Genomic DNA, 15,459 nt, shown 5'->3' on the forward strand with positions numbered 1-15,459 from the left:
ACTGCTGGAGAAATGCAGTCTGTTACAGGAAGCTGTGTTTAAAAGCATAAACCATTCTTCTTGGTGAGATCCCACATATAAAAGATGGTGTTTCAGCCCATCGAGCATGTCCTCCAGCTCAGTACTAGATTCATGAGAATAACGTGTTAAGATCTTCAAGTTAGGCAACCAACGTTCCCAAGTCTCTTTCTGGGGAACTTGAGTAGAGCACAGAGCTTCAGAGTTCTGCATGTGAGAGTACCATCTGTTGTACTACCCTTCTCCCTTGGGGTGGTATGAACTCTTCTCTGGGTCTTTGAGTGGTAGCCACTGACCTGAATTTGGGAATGGGTATTTTACTGTGAAAGAGGATTTTTCAGTATGATAGAGGGTCCTCTCCCGAAGGAGTCAGTGATAGTCAATCAGTGAATGCCCCCCCCCAAAAAAAATTTTTTTAAAAGCCCAAAGCTGATGTTTATGGAGTGTCACAATGTTCAAGGAGACCTCTTTACTAATGCTTTAAAGGCAGTGTACCTCTTGGAGCCTCAGTTTTCTCATCTATTAAATAAAGGTATTGGAGAGTTCTTAAAAAAAAAACCCACACGTTTTATTGCTATCTTTTGTCTTTATATCTCATTTCTGAGGAGAAAAGATCTCCCACGCCACCACTGAACAAACCCCTCCCCCAAATCAACCACCCAATTAAAATTCATTTAAAACAATTAAGCATTTTTATTTTTAAAAATAAGGAAAAAGCATTGGATTTGGTGACCATACCTGATAAATACATAGAACAAACTATTCAAGAATCCCCTGCCTTTTTGTCTCTTTCTGCCTCCCTATGTCTCCCTCTTGTCTCTTTCTACTCCTCTCTGTCCCTCTGCCTCAGTTGGAAAGGGCTAGGTATCCTGTTCTCCCAGAGCAGTTAATTAGAATGAGACCTTTTCAAATTGATCTTTTCATTTACATTACTAGAGTCATATGCACTATTTTTTTTTTTTGCTTTGGTTTTTACTCCAAACCATTGCATGTAATTCTTTCCGTGTTTCTTAGAACGTCTCACATTTCTTATTTCTTGCCAGACAATAATATTCCATTACATAGATCATAGTTGTTTTTTCCCCTTTTAAAAGAAATCCTACCCATCCTTCTGGGCCCATTTCAGGCATTATCTCCTCCCACAATGATGCCTTCTCAGATGGTCAAACTGGACATATTCGCTTCCCCCTCTGAACCCTAAAACACTTTGGTACTGCTTCTGTCGTGCACTTACATATGCATGACTTGTAATTCAGCCTTAGATATTTACTAGGTGTATGACCTTATTTATTTAGTTATTTCTCTGCTTGACTGTTGAGGCAAGTTTGTGGGTTTTTTTTAACCTCTACCTCTCTCAGTTTCTTTAGCTGTAAAATGGAGGTAATTATAGTACCTACCTTCTGGAGTTTTTGTGAGGATCAAATGAGATAATATTTTAAAAAGCATTTAGCAAATGCCTGGCCCATAGTAGACACTATAGAAATGTTAGTAAGTTTTTGTTATTATTGTTGTTTTATTTTATAGGTATGTGTGCCTCATTTCCTCTCCTAGATTGTAAGCTCTATGACAGCAAGATCTTTGTTGGTATTATTATTATTACTTTGTAGGGCAATGAGGGTTAAGTGACTTGCCCAGGGTCACAGAGCTAGTAAGTATCAAGTGTCTGAGGCCGGATTTGAACTCAGGTCCTCCTGACTCCAGGGAAAGTGCTTTTTCCACTGTGCCACCTAGCTGCCCCGAGAGCTATCTTATTGATCTTTGCACAGTGCTTTGAAGGCAGTTATATTAAATCCATCAGTCTCTGAGGTAGCCAGCACTGGATTTTGATTCAGAAGACCTGGGTTTAAATGTCCAAATTGCCATTTACTTTTTTGGTGGTGTAAAGTTGCCATCTGTAATGGGCTAAAATTCTAGCTAGACTGTCTAAAAATATAATGAGTGGTCACCACAAATTATAAGCTCATAGCAAGAGTTTAGACTTTTAAGTATTTATTAAGGAGAATAAGAATTTGGTGAGGAGAGAGAAAGAGGCCAAGGTTCCTTCATCTATCCATCTATCCATCTAAGGGAGCCAGCATCTCTGCTCCAGCCAAGCTGAGGTCCCAGGCCAAAAAAAAAAAAAAAAATGAGCCCTTCATCCCAGAAGCCTTTCTCAAAAATGGAAACAGAGCCATACACACACACACACACACACACACACACACACACACACACACACACACACACCTCCAAGCTAATTGGCTGATAGCTTTGACTGACAGTACCCATGAGCAAACTTTACTTCCTGATTCCAAGGCCACATGGCTTGTCGTCAGGCCAGAACTCACAAAATGTTCCTTCCAGCAGGGGGCGTTATTCCAACTCTCACAGTGGTCTTAAGAAAGTCTGTTCCTCACTAAAACATTGTTGGTGGAGTTGTGAACTGATCCATTCTGAAGAACAATTTGGAACTATGCCCGAAGGGGTATAAAACTGTGCATACCCTTTGATTCAGCAATACCACTACTAGGTCTGTATCCCAAAGAGATCATAGAAAAGGGAAAAGACCCGCATGTACAAAAATATTTATAGCAGCTCTCTTTGTGGTGGCAAAGAATTGGAAATTTAGGGAATGTATATCAGTTGGGGAATGGCTGAAGAAGTTGTGGTATATGAAGGTAATGGAATATTATTGTGCTGTAAGACATGATGAGCAGGCAGATTTTAGAAAAACCTCGAAAAACTTAAGTGAACTGATGCTGAATGAAGTGAGCAGAACCAAGAGAACAGTGTACACAGTAACAGCAACATTATGTGATGACCAACTATGATAGACTTAGCTTTTCTCAGCAATAGAAAGATCCAAGACAATTCCAAAAGACTCATGATGGAAAATGCTCTCCACATCCAGAGAGTCTGATTGAAGATTGAGAAATAGTATTTTCACTTTTTGTTTTGTTTTTTTTGTTTCTTCTTGTGTTTTTTTTTACTTTTGTTTTGATTCTTCTTTCAAAACGTGATTAATATGGAAATAGGTTCAACATGCCTGTGCTATATAACCCATATCAAATTGCTTGCTGGCTTTGTGAAGGGGAAGGGAAGGGAGGGAAAAACATTTGAAACTCAAAATCTTACAAAAATGTTGAAAATTTTCTTTACATGTAATTGGGGGAAAATGCTATTCAGTGGAAAAAAGAAAGTTGGTTCCTTTCTTTGTGTTATCATTTCTTCCTTTATTAAAATGAGGGGGTTCAACTAGCTGACCCCTAAAATCCAGCCCTAGGTTTCTCTTGGTCTATAATGGGGGGTAGTTCATTGACACTCCTTAGGGAAGGAGGTTTCTGAGAAGAATTTGAAGACTTGCAGTGAATAAGGGCACCTAGGCAAGACTGAGCAAAAGCAGGCAGCGGAGACTCATTTTCTTGAGAAGCAATCAAATTGTTTGGCAATAGGGAAGGAGGAAAAGTTAAATCTGCCCAACTCATCCCACAGGGCTTGCAAAATGGGAAATGCCTCACATGGTGTTCCAAGTCTCCCAAGTTATCCCCGCTGCATCTCTGTCCAAAATTCTGGAGGCCTTTACAATAAGATCCCTCAAGTCCCCCTTTCTTTGAAAGGCAACAGTAACTCGGTTTCTTCCCAAGAGCGGGCAGGAAGCAGGGGGGAGTGGTTGGGGGGGCGGGGATGCCTTTAGAAAACATAACATAGAACCTTTTATGAGAGAACTCATAGAAGGATTTCGTCCACAGCGCTTACATTCATCAGAAGCACTTTAGGGAAAGAAAATTAATGATAATCCTAAGTACATAATGACTTGCTGGAGACCAGCAGACTCCCTGCTTGATGGGTTTGACTGCAGGCTTGCTCCACGTTAATGAAAGCAGCCACCTATATATGCCTGACCTTGGCCTTGGGCTTTATTGTAAAAAAAAAAAAAATTAAAAACCCTGCAAGATGGTAGGATTTGTTAATCTTTTCCCTGGTAACTAAGCTCCAAGGGGTTGAGAGGAACAGATAAAGATCGTTGATAATGGTTCAGTAGTTGGGTTTAAAAAAAAAAAAAAAGGAAGTCCTCCCCTCCCTCCCACTCTGTTTCAATATTTCCATGCAAGTTCCCAGACCCCAGGGGAGAGCCTAGTAAGAGATCCCATGACAGGGCAGGGCTCAGACAAGGGTGGGCTTCCTACTTTAGTGCCTGTCTGCAGTCAGAAACCCATTAGCCTAAGCCAGAGTCAAAGGGTTAAAGTGTAATTGGATGCTAAAAACCTATGGAGCTTTACTAGTATTAGCCGGTGCCCATTTTGAAGAGGTTTTTTTTTGTCCTATATTTCCTCAGGCTTTCTCAGGAGATGGGGCCTGATAATGACTACCTGCCCACTTGGTATGTAACAACTGCTTAGTTGCAAGGGTGCTTTGAGATCCATGAAAGAAAGGAGCAATGGGAGGAGGCATATCTTTAATGCTATTGCTCATGATGCCCACTGACTTCTCTGACTTGAGGACCCATTTTCAGGACAATTGCTATGTTTCTGGAGCCTTTTCTAGTTTGGGGGGGGCGGGAATTACAGAATGTTTCCTCTACCCCATGGAGAAATGACATACATAGATAAAATGCAAGCTCCCTTAGGGCAGGTACTTTTTCATTTTTGTCTTTGTATCTCTAGTGGTGTGGTGTTTAATAAGTGCTTATCTGTTGATTGACAGCACCCAAAGGGACCTTCGAGCCCTGTCCCCTTTTACAGATGGGGAAACTGAGGCTCAGAGAATTTACTACTTTCCTGCTGTTGTACAACTCGTAAATAGCACACTTGGAATATGAACCCAACCCCTCTTGCTCTGAATCCAGAATTCTTTATAAAGACCCTGAGAGATATTTTCATGAAAATCACAATCCAAACTAGTGATGATGGTTAATGTTCTTCCAGTTTTCCCCGAGGATAAGGGGAGAGGAGAGGTGTGCTGGAATACCATGGGCAAGGAAGCCAGGAATGCACAAGAATCATTTGACAAGTCCTCTTTTCCCCTTCAGCAAGCTGCTCTTGTATTCTTTCTAGTTTTCTCCTTTGGAAGAGGAAAAGAAAACCTATTTCTAATCTTGAAACCATTTTCCATTTAAATTGTTTCAAAGAAGGAAATACACAAGACAAACACACACACACACGCACACGCACACGCACAATTGGTAACAGAAATCGATCTCATTCAACAGAGAAGTAGGAGGGGAAGAGAATAAAAAAAAAGGGGAGATGATAAAAGGGAAGGTAGATAAAAGAAAGCTGTCATCAGAAGCAAAGCAGACTTTAGAGAAGGAACAGAAGAAAAATAGGAGGATAAAGAAGAAAATAAGGTAGAGGGAAATGGGCAGTTAGTAGTTATAAATGTGAATGCAAATAGGATAAACTCTCTTATAAAACAGAAAGGGAGACCAGAATGGATTAGAATCCAGAATCCAACAATTTGTTGTTTATAAGAAATACACTTTAAACACAAACACAAACACAAACACACACACACACAGAGTTAAAATAAAGGACTGGAGCACAATCTATTATGCTTCGGCCAAAGTAAAAAAAGGCAGGGGTAGTAATTATGATCTCAGACAAAGCAAAAGCAAAAGGAGACCTAATTAAGAGAGAGAAGCAGGGAAGCTACACCTTGCTAAGAGGCACCATAGACAATGAAGAAATATCACTAAACATATATGTCCTCAATGGCATAGCATCCACATTTTTAAAAGAAAAGTTAAATGAGTTAGAAGAGGAAAGTGTAAAATTATACTAGTAGGGACCTCAACTTTTCCCTCTTAGAACTTGACAAATCTAACAATAAAATAAATAAGAAAGAAGTTAAAGAGATGAATAGAATTTTAGAAAAATAAGAAATGATAGAGCTCTGGAGGAAATGGAAGGGGAATGAAAGCATATACCTTTTTCTCAACTATAGATGGCACTTTCCCAAAAATTAACCATGTATTAGGGCATAAAAACTTCACAAATAAATGTAGAAAAGCAGAAATATTAAATGCATAACTTTCAGATCATAATGCAATAAAAATTACATTCAATGAAGGGCTGTGGAAGATTATAAATTAACTAGAAACTCAATAATCTAATCCTAAAGAATGAGTGGGTCAGGGGCAGCTAGGTGGCACAGTGGATAAAGCACTGGCTCTAGATTCAGTAGGACCTGAGTTCAAATCTGACCTCAGACACTTGACACTTACTAGCTCTGTGACCCTGGGAAAGTCACTTAACCCTCATTGCCCTGCAGAGAGAGAGAGAGAGAGAGAGAGAGAGAGAGAGATCATAAAAACAATCAATGATTTCATTAAAGAGAATAACAACAATGAGATGACATACCAAAATTTGTGGGATACAACCACAACAGTATGTAGGAGAAAATTGATCTCTCTAAATGCATAGATCATTAAAGGAGAAAAAAAAGACAAATCAATGAATTAAGTATACAACTAAAAACAAACAAACAAATTAAAGATTCTCAATTAAATACCAAGACGGAAATCCTAAAAATCAAAGGAGAGATTAATAAAGTTTAAAGTTTAAAAAATGAACTAATAAAATTAGAAGTTGGTTTCATAAAAATTCAATAAAATAGATAAACAATTTGTTAATTTTATTTTTAAAATGAAAGAACATCAAATTACTAGTATCAAGAATTAAAAGGATGAATATACCACCAAAGGAGATGAAATTAAAGGAATTATTAAATGTCATTTTGCTCAATTGTATGCAATTAAAACTGATAATCTGGGGCAGCTAGGTGGCACAGTGGATAAAGCACTGGCTCTAGATTCAGTAGGACCTGAGTTCAAATCTGACCTCAGACACTTGACACTTACTAGCTCTGTGACCCTGGGAAAGTCACTTAACCCTCATTGCCCTGCAGAGAGAGAGAGAGAGAGAGAGAGAGAGAGAGAGAGAGAGAGAGAGAGATCATAAAAACAATCAATGATTTCATTAAAGAGAATAACAACAATGAGATGACATACCAAAATTTGTGGGATACAACCACAACAGTATGTAGGAGAAAATTGATCTCTCTAAATGCATAGATCATTAAAGGAGAAAAAAAAGACAAATCAATGAATTAAGTATACAACTAAAAACAAACAAACAAATTAAAGATTCTCAATTAAATACCAAGACGGAAATCCTAAAAATCAAAGGAGAGATTAATAAAGTTTAAAGTTTAAAAAATGAACTAATAAAATTAGAAGTTGGTTTCATAAAAATTCAATAAAATAGATAAACAATTTGTTAATTTTATTTTTAAAATGAAAGAACATCAAATTACTAGTATCAAGAATTAAAAGGATGAATATACCACCAAAGGAGATGAAATTAAAGGAATTATTAAATGTCATTTTGCTCAATTGTATGCAATTAAAACTGATAATCTGGGGCAGCTAGGTGGCACAGTGGATAGAGCACCAGCCCTGGATTCAGGAGGACCTGAGTTCAAATCTGGCCTCAGACACTTAACACTTACTAGCTGTGTGACCCTGGGCAAGTCACTTAACCCCAATTGCCTCACCAAATTAAAAAAAAATTAAAAAAAAAACTGATAATCTAAGTGAAATGAATTAATATTTACAAAAATATAAATTGCCCAGACTAACATAATGAGGAAATTGAATTTTCAAATAATCTTAGAAAAAGAAATTGAATAAGCCATAAATGAGTTCCATAAGAAAAAATCTCTAGGACTAGATGGCTTTAGAAGTGAATTCTACCAAATATTTAAGAAATGATTAAACCTAATAGTATATAAACTATTTGGGGAACAAAAGGTTAAAGATTCCTGTCAAATTCCCTTTATAATACAAATATGGTTTGGATACCTAAACCATGGAGAACAAAAACAGAGAAAGAAAACTGTAGGCAATTTCTCCAGGGGAGATTGATGTGAAAATTTAAAATAAAATACTAGCAAAGAGATTACAGCAATATATCACAAAGATCTTATACTATTAATCAGGTGGGATTTATATCAAGAATGAAGGACTGATTCTATATTAGGAAAACTGTCAGCATAATTGATTATATCAATAACAAACACAACAAAAATCATATGATTATAGCAATAAATGCAGAAAAAAGCTTTTAAACTAATACAATGCCCATTCCTATTAAAATCACTACTGGGAGCAGCTAGGTGGCACAGTCGATAAAGTACCAGCCCTGGATTCAGGAGAACCTGAGTTCAAATCCAGCCTCAAGCATGACACTTACTAGCTGTGTGACCCTGGGCAAGTCACTTACCCCTCATTGCCCCCCCCTCCAAAAGCTACTAGAAAGCACTGGAATAAATGAAGGCTTTCTTAAAAAGAAAAGTAGCATCTCTCTAAAATCAAAAGCAAGCATTATCTGTAATGGGAATAAGCTAGAAGCCTTCAAAATAAAATTATGGGTCAAGCAAGGTTATGCATTATCACCACTACTATTCAATTTTGTACTACAGATACCAGTTATAGCCATAAGACAAGAAAGAGAAATTGAAGGAATAAAAATAGGCAATGAGGAAAACAAAAATATCATTCTTCACCAAGGATATGATGGCGTACTTAGAGAACCCTAGAGAATCAACTCAAACCTAGTTGAAATAATTATCAATTTAAGCAAAATTGTAGGATATAAAATAAACCCACAGAAATCATCAGCATTTCTATATATTACCAACAAAGCCCAGCAGCAAGAGAGAAAGAGAAATTCCATTTAAAATAACTGTATGCATTATAAAATACTTAAGTCTGCCTGCCAAGACAAACCCTGTGAATATATGAACACAATTACAGAATACTTTTCACATAATTAAAGACAGATCTACACAACCAGAGATATTAATTGCTCATTGACAGGCATAAAATAAAATATAAACAAAAATAAATATAAAAATTAAAATTAAATATAAAAATTTATAATTGTACCCAAGCTAATTTACTTATTCAGTGCCATCCCAATCAAACTACCAAATAATTACTTCATAGAGCTAGAAAAAATAATAATAAAATTCATCTGGAAAAACAAAAAGTCAATAACATCCAAGGAATCAATGAAAAAAAATGTGAAGGAAAGCAGCCTAGCAGTACCAGATTTCAAATTATACCAATCTTTTATCAGCTAAGAAATAGAGTGGTGAGTCAGTGGAATAGATTAAGTATACACCGCACAATAGGAAATTACCACATTAATCTAATATTTTATAAACCCAATGATCCAAGCTTTGGGGGCAGGAACTTACTGTCTGACAAAAATTGCTGGGAAAACTGGAAAGCAGTTTGGAAGAACTAGGCATAGACCAAAATATCATACCATGTAGCAAAATAAGGCCAAAATGGGAAAATGATTTAGATGTAAAGGGTGATATTCTAAGTAAATTAGAGAAGCAAGGAAAAATTTACTTGTAAGGTCTAAGGACAAGGGAAGAGTTTCTGACCAAACAAGAGATAGAGAGGGTCCCAGGAAGCAAAATAGATAATTTTTATTTCATGAAATTTAAAGTTTTTGCAGAAACAAAACCAATGAAGCCAAAATTAAAAGTAAAGCAGAGGGGGCAGCTAGGTGGTGCAGTGGATAAAGCACCGGCCCTGGATTCAGGAGGACCTGAGTTCAAATCCGACTTCAGACACTTAACAAGTACTAGCTGTGTGACCCTGGGCAAGTCACTTAACCCCAATTGCCTCACCAAAAAAAAAAAAAGAAAAAGAAAAAGAAAAGTAAAGCAGAGACCTGGGAGGTTGTGGTAGGGGGGAGGGGTGGAGTGGGATTTTTTTTACAGCAAGTTTCTCTGATAAAGACCTCATTCCTCAAATATATGGGGATCTGAGTCAAATTTATAAAAAGTAAGAGCCATTCCCCAATTGATAAAAAGTTAAAGGATATGAACAGGAAGTTTTCAGAAGAATAAACACTATAGTCACATTAAAAAATTAGAAAATATTTATAATTTATTCAGCCAGTTTCCTTCTCCACCAGCACAGGGAACACAACTCCCTTGGCCTTTAAATGTGGTTTTTACAGGTTTCCAGTCCATAATAAGGTATAAATGACTGATATAAGTTCTGTCCTGAGAAAAGCAGAGAAAGAAGTCAGTGAATATTTGAGATGAGGGAAGGAGAAAGAGCCCTAAATAAAACTTTTGGTGCCTAGCGATGGGCAGGAAACCCACCCTCAAATCTTGTGTTAGATGTGAACTTGTTGGGTGACTCTGGATAAGTCACTTAACTTCTCTCAGTTTACCTCAGTTTCCTTAACTGTAAATTGAGGGGCCTGGACTTTCTAGCCACTGAGGTCACTTTCTGTTCTAAATTTATATGATTCTCTGGCTTACATCAAAACCAATGGAAAGTAATAAATAATATTCACTACTAAGCAACTCTCCCCCTAGTAAGTCTCAATGACTTTGAGTAAGTCCTTGGACTTTGTTTTTCCCTATTAGTGATTTTTGTGATCTGTTCATTTTCTTTTTCTTTCTCTTTCTTTTTTTTTTGGGGGGGGGAGCAATGAGGGTTAAGTGACTTGCTCAGGGTCACACAGCTAGTAAGTGTCAGGCATTTGAGGCCAGATTTGAACTCATGTTCTCCTGAATCCAGGGCCAGTGCTTTATCCACTGCGCCAACTAGCTGCCCCTGTGATCTGTTCATTTTCAGCAACTCTGCCTCCCTTCTGGTTTATATGGAAAGAAAGAAAAGAAAGAGAGAGAGAGAAGCAAGCAAACAAAAAGCCCATCAAGTACAATGACAGATCAAAAATATACTAGATATATAAATGCTATGGAATAGCTTCCTTGGGGACTTGGGTTGGAGACCACTGATCACCCTCTGTCTGCCAGGAGGATTTAGAACCAAGAGGTTGGGGCAGGTAGTTGTCTAATGATTATAGGAATTAGGGTAGAGTTGGGGAGGAAATAAGAAAGGAATAATTCTGACAGAATTCCACACAAGAGAGAAACGAGTGGGAAATATGGGGAAGACCCAGTTTTGTCCCTGATACATCACAGGTAACTGTGGGCTATTTAATTCACAGGGACCTCTCACCACTGGGTAACTACATCTCCCAGCCTAAATACAAATACTTTTGAGCCCAGTTGAATGGACATAACCAGGAATAAAGTCTCTATAACAAAGGAACACCTCACTCCTGTCCCATGTCATATTCACCTCTCCCCACAGTGAGCTACTATGGCTTCCTATTACCTCCAAGGATCAAAAATACAATCCTCTGTTTGGCATTTAAGGTGCTTCATAATTGGGCACCTTCTTATTTTTCTAGTCTTCTTGCACTTTTTTCTATATATTCCACATTTCAGCAAAACTGGTCTTACATTCAATTCTTCAAACACAACACTCCATCTCCTATCTCCATGCCTAGAATGCTCTACTCTCTCACCTCTACTTCTGTTCAACTCCCACCTTCTACAGGAGGTTTTTCCTCGTTCTTTCAGAGGCTAATTTCTTCACCTCTCAGATTGCCTTCCATCTATCACATGTGTGTTTGTGTGTATGTATATATAGAGATACACATACATATACCTGTATATATGTATGTGTGTGTATGTATATATGTATATATATATATATATATGTATGTCTATGTGTTTATGTATATCTTGTGTATGCCTAGTTGATCCCATTTATTTCCTCCATTAGAATGTGAGCTCCTAAACACTGGCCCTGGATTCAGGAGGACCTGAGTTCAAATCTGACCTCAGACACTTGACACTAGCTGTGGGAACCTGGGCAAGTCACTTAACCCTCATTACCCTGCCCTCCCCTCAAAAAAAGTGAGCTCCTTGAAGATAGGGTCAATGTTTTTGCTATTCTTTGTACCCCCAGGTCTTAGCACAATGTCTGGCACATAGAAAATTTGCATAAAATAAATGCTCATTGACCACCTGCTTCTCCTCCTTTTCTTCCACCTCCTCTTCTTCTCCTCATTCCACTGTTCCCTATTCCTTTTTTGGTTTTCTTCTTGAATTTCTTCTTCTACTTCTTCATCCCCTTCATAAGACACTCAACAACTGTTCAAGAATTAGGCAAATTACAAAACCCAAGGAACTGTGCTGAGTGCCTTGGGAAGGCTCCATTGCTATGTAATCATGCAGTAGAGCCAATAACACACCCTTATCATGGAATTAATTACACAAAGCAGTTCCAGGATGTGCTAATTTGTGCCTTGTAAAAAGGTGAAATCACACGTTTGCTATTAGTACCTACTGCAGTTCTTAAGCAACCATGAAGATAATCTCGGGCAACTACACCAACTGTGGCACATTTTCACCTGGCCAACAAGATGACAAGTGATTTTGGCTTTATGGGTCCTGTTTTCTAGGTGATTAAAAGTTATTACCATCAAGGTGCTTGTTGGTTACCATAAGCTTTGGTGCCTCTAGCCTTTTATTGCCTTAGGGCTAGACAGTAAATTAAGTAATTACTCCGAGTATTCAAAAAGAAACTCTGAACATCTCAATTGGCCATCTTAGGCCAGGTGGACAAGCCTGAATTCAGATCAGAGATGATCAGATTACTTCAGACACAACAGCGACTGGCCCTTCCTGCTAGCCCAAAGCCCAAAAGATATTCAACTCAAGCAAAATGGAAACAGATTATGGAATGTTTTCAAAGACTATAGGATGTCTTGGTCACGTGGGGGAGATGAGCATCTAACAAACTAGGGAGTGGTTTTTCTGGTTTTGTCTTTTTGCAGCCAGATGTTTGAATATTCACACCCCAGTCAGTCCTAGGGGTTTCCCCAACTAACTGTAGTGACCCTTCCAATGTTCAGGTTTCAGGAGGCAGTGGGACCAGGCTAAGGTTGGATAAACTGAACCCGAGAACTTTGAATCTCATTTATGTTGGGGATGGAGGGGGATAACTTTTTGGTGTGTGCTGGGGAGAGTTAGTTACTTTGCAGTTTCTCTGATTCTTTTTTTTGTTTTGTTTTGTTGGGGTTTTTTTTTGAAGCAATTGGGGTTAAGTGACTTGCCCAGGGTCACACAGCTAGTAAGTGTTGAGTGTCTGAGGCCAGATTTGAACTCAGGTACTCCTGACTCCAGGGCCGGTGCTCTATCCACTGTGCCACCTAGCTGCCCCAGTTTCTCTGATTCTTTGGGATGCTGATGTGTGGGGAAAAGTGTGAAAAAAAACTGAGCTAGGACCAAGATGGGTATAAGAAAGCTCCTTGTGAATTGAGATTGCATTATTCATTGTATTTGTATCTCTAATATCTAACATAGTACCTAGAACATAGTAGGCACTTGATAAACATATGTTTGTTGATTAATTGACAGGTAAGCTACCAACTCTGTTCATCTCCTCATTAGGAATTCTAGCCGACTGCAGAAAGCAGGTTATGGCCAATGGAGATGGGGGTGAGGGGAGGATCATTGACAATGCCATTTACAACTTAACCTACAGGGATGGAAATCCCTCATTTACTGATTTATCATTAGCTGTGAATTCAAGTCTTGACTCACAAACTTGACCTCTTTAGACCTAGTTTCTTCACCTATAAAATAGGAATAACAACAGTCCCTCCCTCACAGGGCTACTGTAAGAACCAAATGAGATAATGCATGTAAATTGTTGAATAAATCCTAGCTATCGTCACCATCATTATTGTGACTATTATTATTTCTTGGGAACATTTATCCATCTTAAATTCCTGCATTCATGATGAATGGAAGCAAAAATCAAAAAACTACCCTGAGGATAAGGGCAACTACTGGCCTATAAATTTCCTTCCTCACTGCTCTATGATGTTTGTGAGAATGAGCTGTGTATCGAGTTGTTGTTGTTGTTGTTTGTCCTTCATTCTCAAAGAGGGCCATGGCAGATGTCATGACTTGCCAGGGATTGGATTTAAGTGAGGGAGGGCTGTGCAAGGTCACCAATCTCACTCTCTCCTCCAGACCCATCTGGGTCCAGTGGCAAGATACAGATCAGGACCACTGGAGATGGCCCCAGAGGTTTTAAGGTAACTGGGGTGAAGTGACTTGCCTAGGATCACACAGCTAGTAAGTTTGTGAGGTCACATTTGAACTCGGGTCCTCCCAATTTCAGGACCAGTGCTCTATCCACTGTGCCTCCCAGGTGCCTTATGTATTGAGTGTATCATTGATGCAAGTGTGAGAAGTGAACAAGTCGACTTTATGGGTGATTTCCTGCAGCAGATCATTTAGGAGCAGATTTTGTATTTCGGAGGCCACCTCATCCAAATCTCTAATGAGTGACTTTGCTCTCAGGGATACAGATACAAGCCACAAAACTAAACCTGGAGTCAAACCCAAGGCATCTGACTCTGAGGCCAGTGCTTTCTCCAAGGTACCATGCTTTTTGGTGTTGTTCAGTCATGCCTGATTCTTTGCAACTCCATACAGAATTTTCTTGGTAGAGATACTGGAGTGGCTGGCCATTTCCTTCTCCAGCTCATTTTTCAGATAAGGAAACTGAAGCAAACAGGGTTAAGTGACTTGCCCAGGAAAACACAACTAGTGTCTGAGGCTAGATTTGAACTCAGGTCCTCCTGACTCCAGGCCCAGTGCTCTATCCACTGAACCACCTAGTTGCCTCTAAGGCAAACAGATGTTAAGTGACTTGCCCTGGCTCAAAGCTATTGAGTGTCTGAGGTCAAATTTGAACTTAGGTCTTCTTAACTCCAGGCCCAGAGTTCTACCCACTGAGCAATCTAGCTGTCTCTAAGGTACCATGCTGCCTTTGAGTAAACTTCCCAGTCATACAATTGACTGAAATAAGATGAAAATACAACTAGGTCTCTGTTAGTGTGAACTAGGAATCCCCTTAAGTAATGGCATTATTTGAATCCATACTACATATTTCCATTAGACTAGAAAAATGACCACATCTATTGGAATAGTGTGAATTAAAACATAAATGGCCATTTCAAGGGATTCATCATTCACACTGATTGGGACTTATAGGCGTATTTTTATGTGCTGATTGCAGACAACAACAAACAAAAAACAAAAGGCATGGGGACAGCTAGGTGGCGCAGTGGATAGAGCACTGGCCTGGATTTAGGAAAACCTGAGTTCAAATCCTGCCTCAGACACTTGACACTTACTAGCTGTGTGGCCCTGGGCAAGTCACTTAACCCCCATGGCCCCGCAGGAAAACAAAAAAACAAAAGGCATTCACCTTGGTAAAGCACAGCCTTTACTTAGGCACTTCTCCAATGAGTTTACTCCCACACACGTGAAGGTTGAACAAAATTCTTTGAGACAGACAATCCCAGGGAGAATTCTGTTCAACAGCCCTCTGATTATTTGCCTTTCCCCAAGGATGCCACTGCTTGCAGATTAACCCCTAAGGAACCACAAAGATCTGTCAATGTTTCTTAATGTCTTTGCCAACACAGACTTAAAGAGATTAGTTGCCACGACCCACAATCCTTTGTAGAGCAGCATCAGACGACAGGGGCTGAG

General features: G+C 38.8%; 1 long non-coding RNA gene across 3 annotated transcripts in view; it reads left to right on the forward strand.

Moving 5' to 3' along the window:
- The window catches only part of LOC122730104, a 36,576-nt gene that overhangs the window by 13,611 nt on the left and 7,506 nt on the right, over positions 1-15,459 (forward strand). Inside the window, exon 1 of one of the 3 annotated variants that reach the window (XR_006353380.1) lies at positions 4,332-4,378. The exons of the other annotated variants lie outside the window; for them this stretch is intronic. This is a non-coding gene — a long non-coding RNA (uncharacterized LOC122730104). Of the gene's footprint in view, positions 1-4,331; positions 4,379-15,459 lie in introns of those variants that run through there. 3 annotated transcript variants of the gene reach the window in all.

This window comes from Dromiciops gliroides, chromosome 5 (assembly GCF_019393635.1).
Source record: "Dromiciops gliroides isolate mDroGli1 chromosome 5, mDroGli1.pri, whole genome shotgun sequence".
NCBI classification, from domain to species: Eukaryota; Metazoa; Chordata; class Mammalia; order Microbiotheria; family Microbiotheriidae; genus Dromiciops; species Dromiciops gliroides.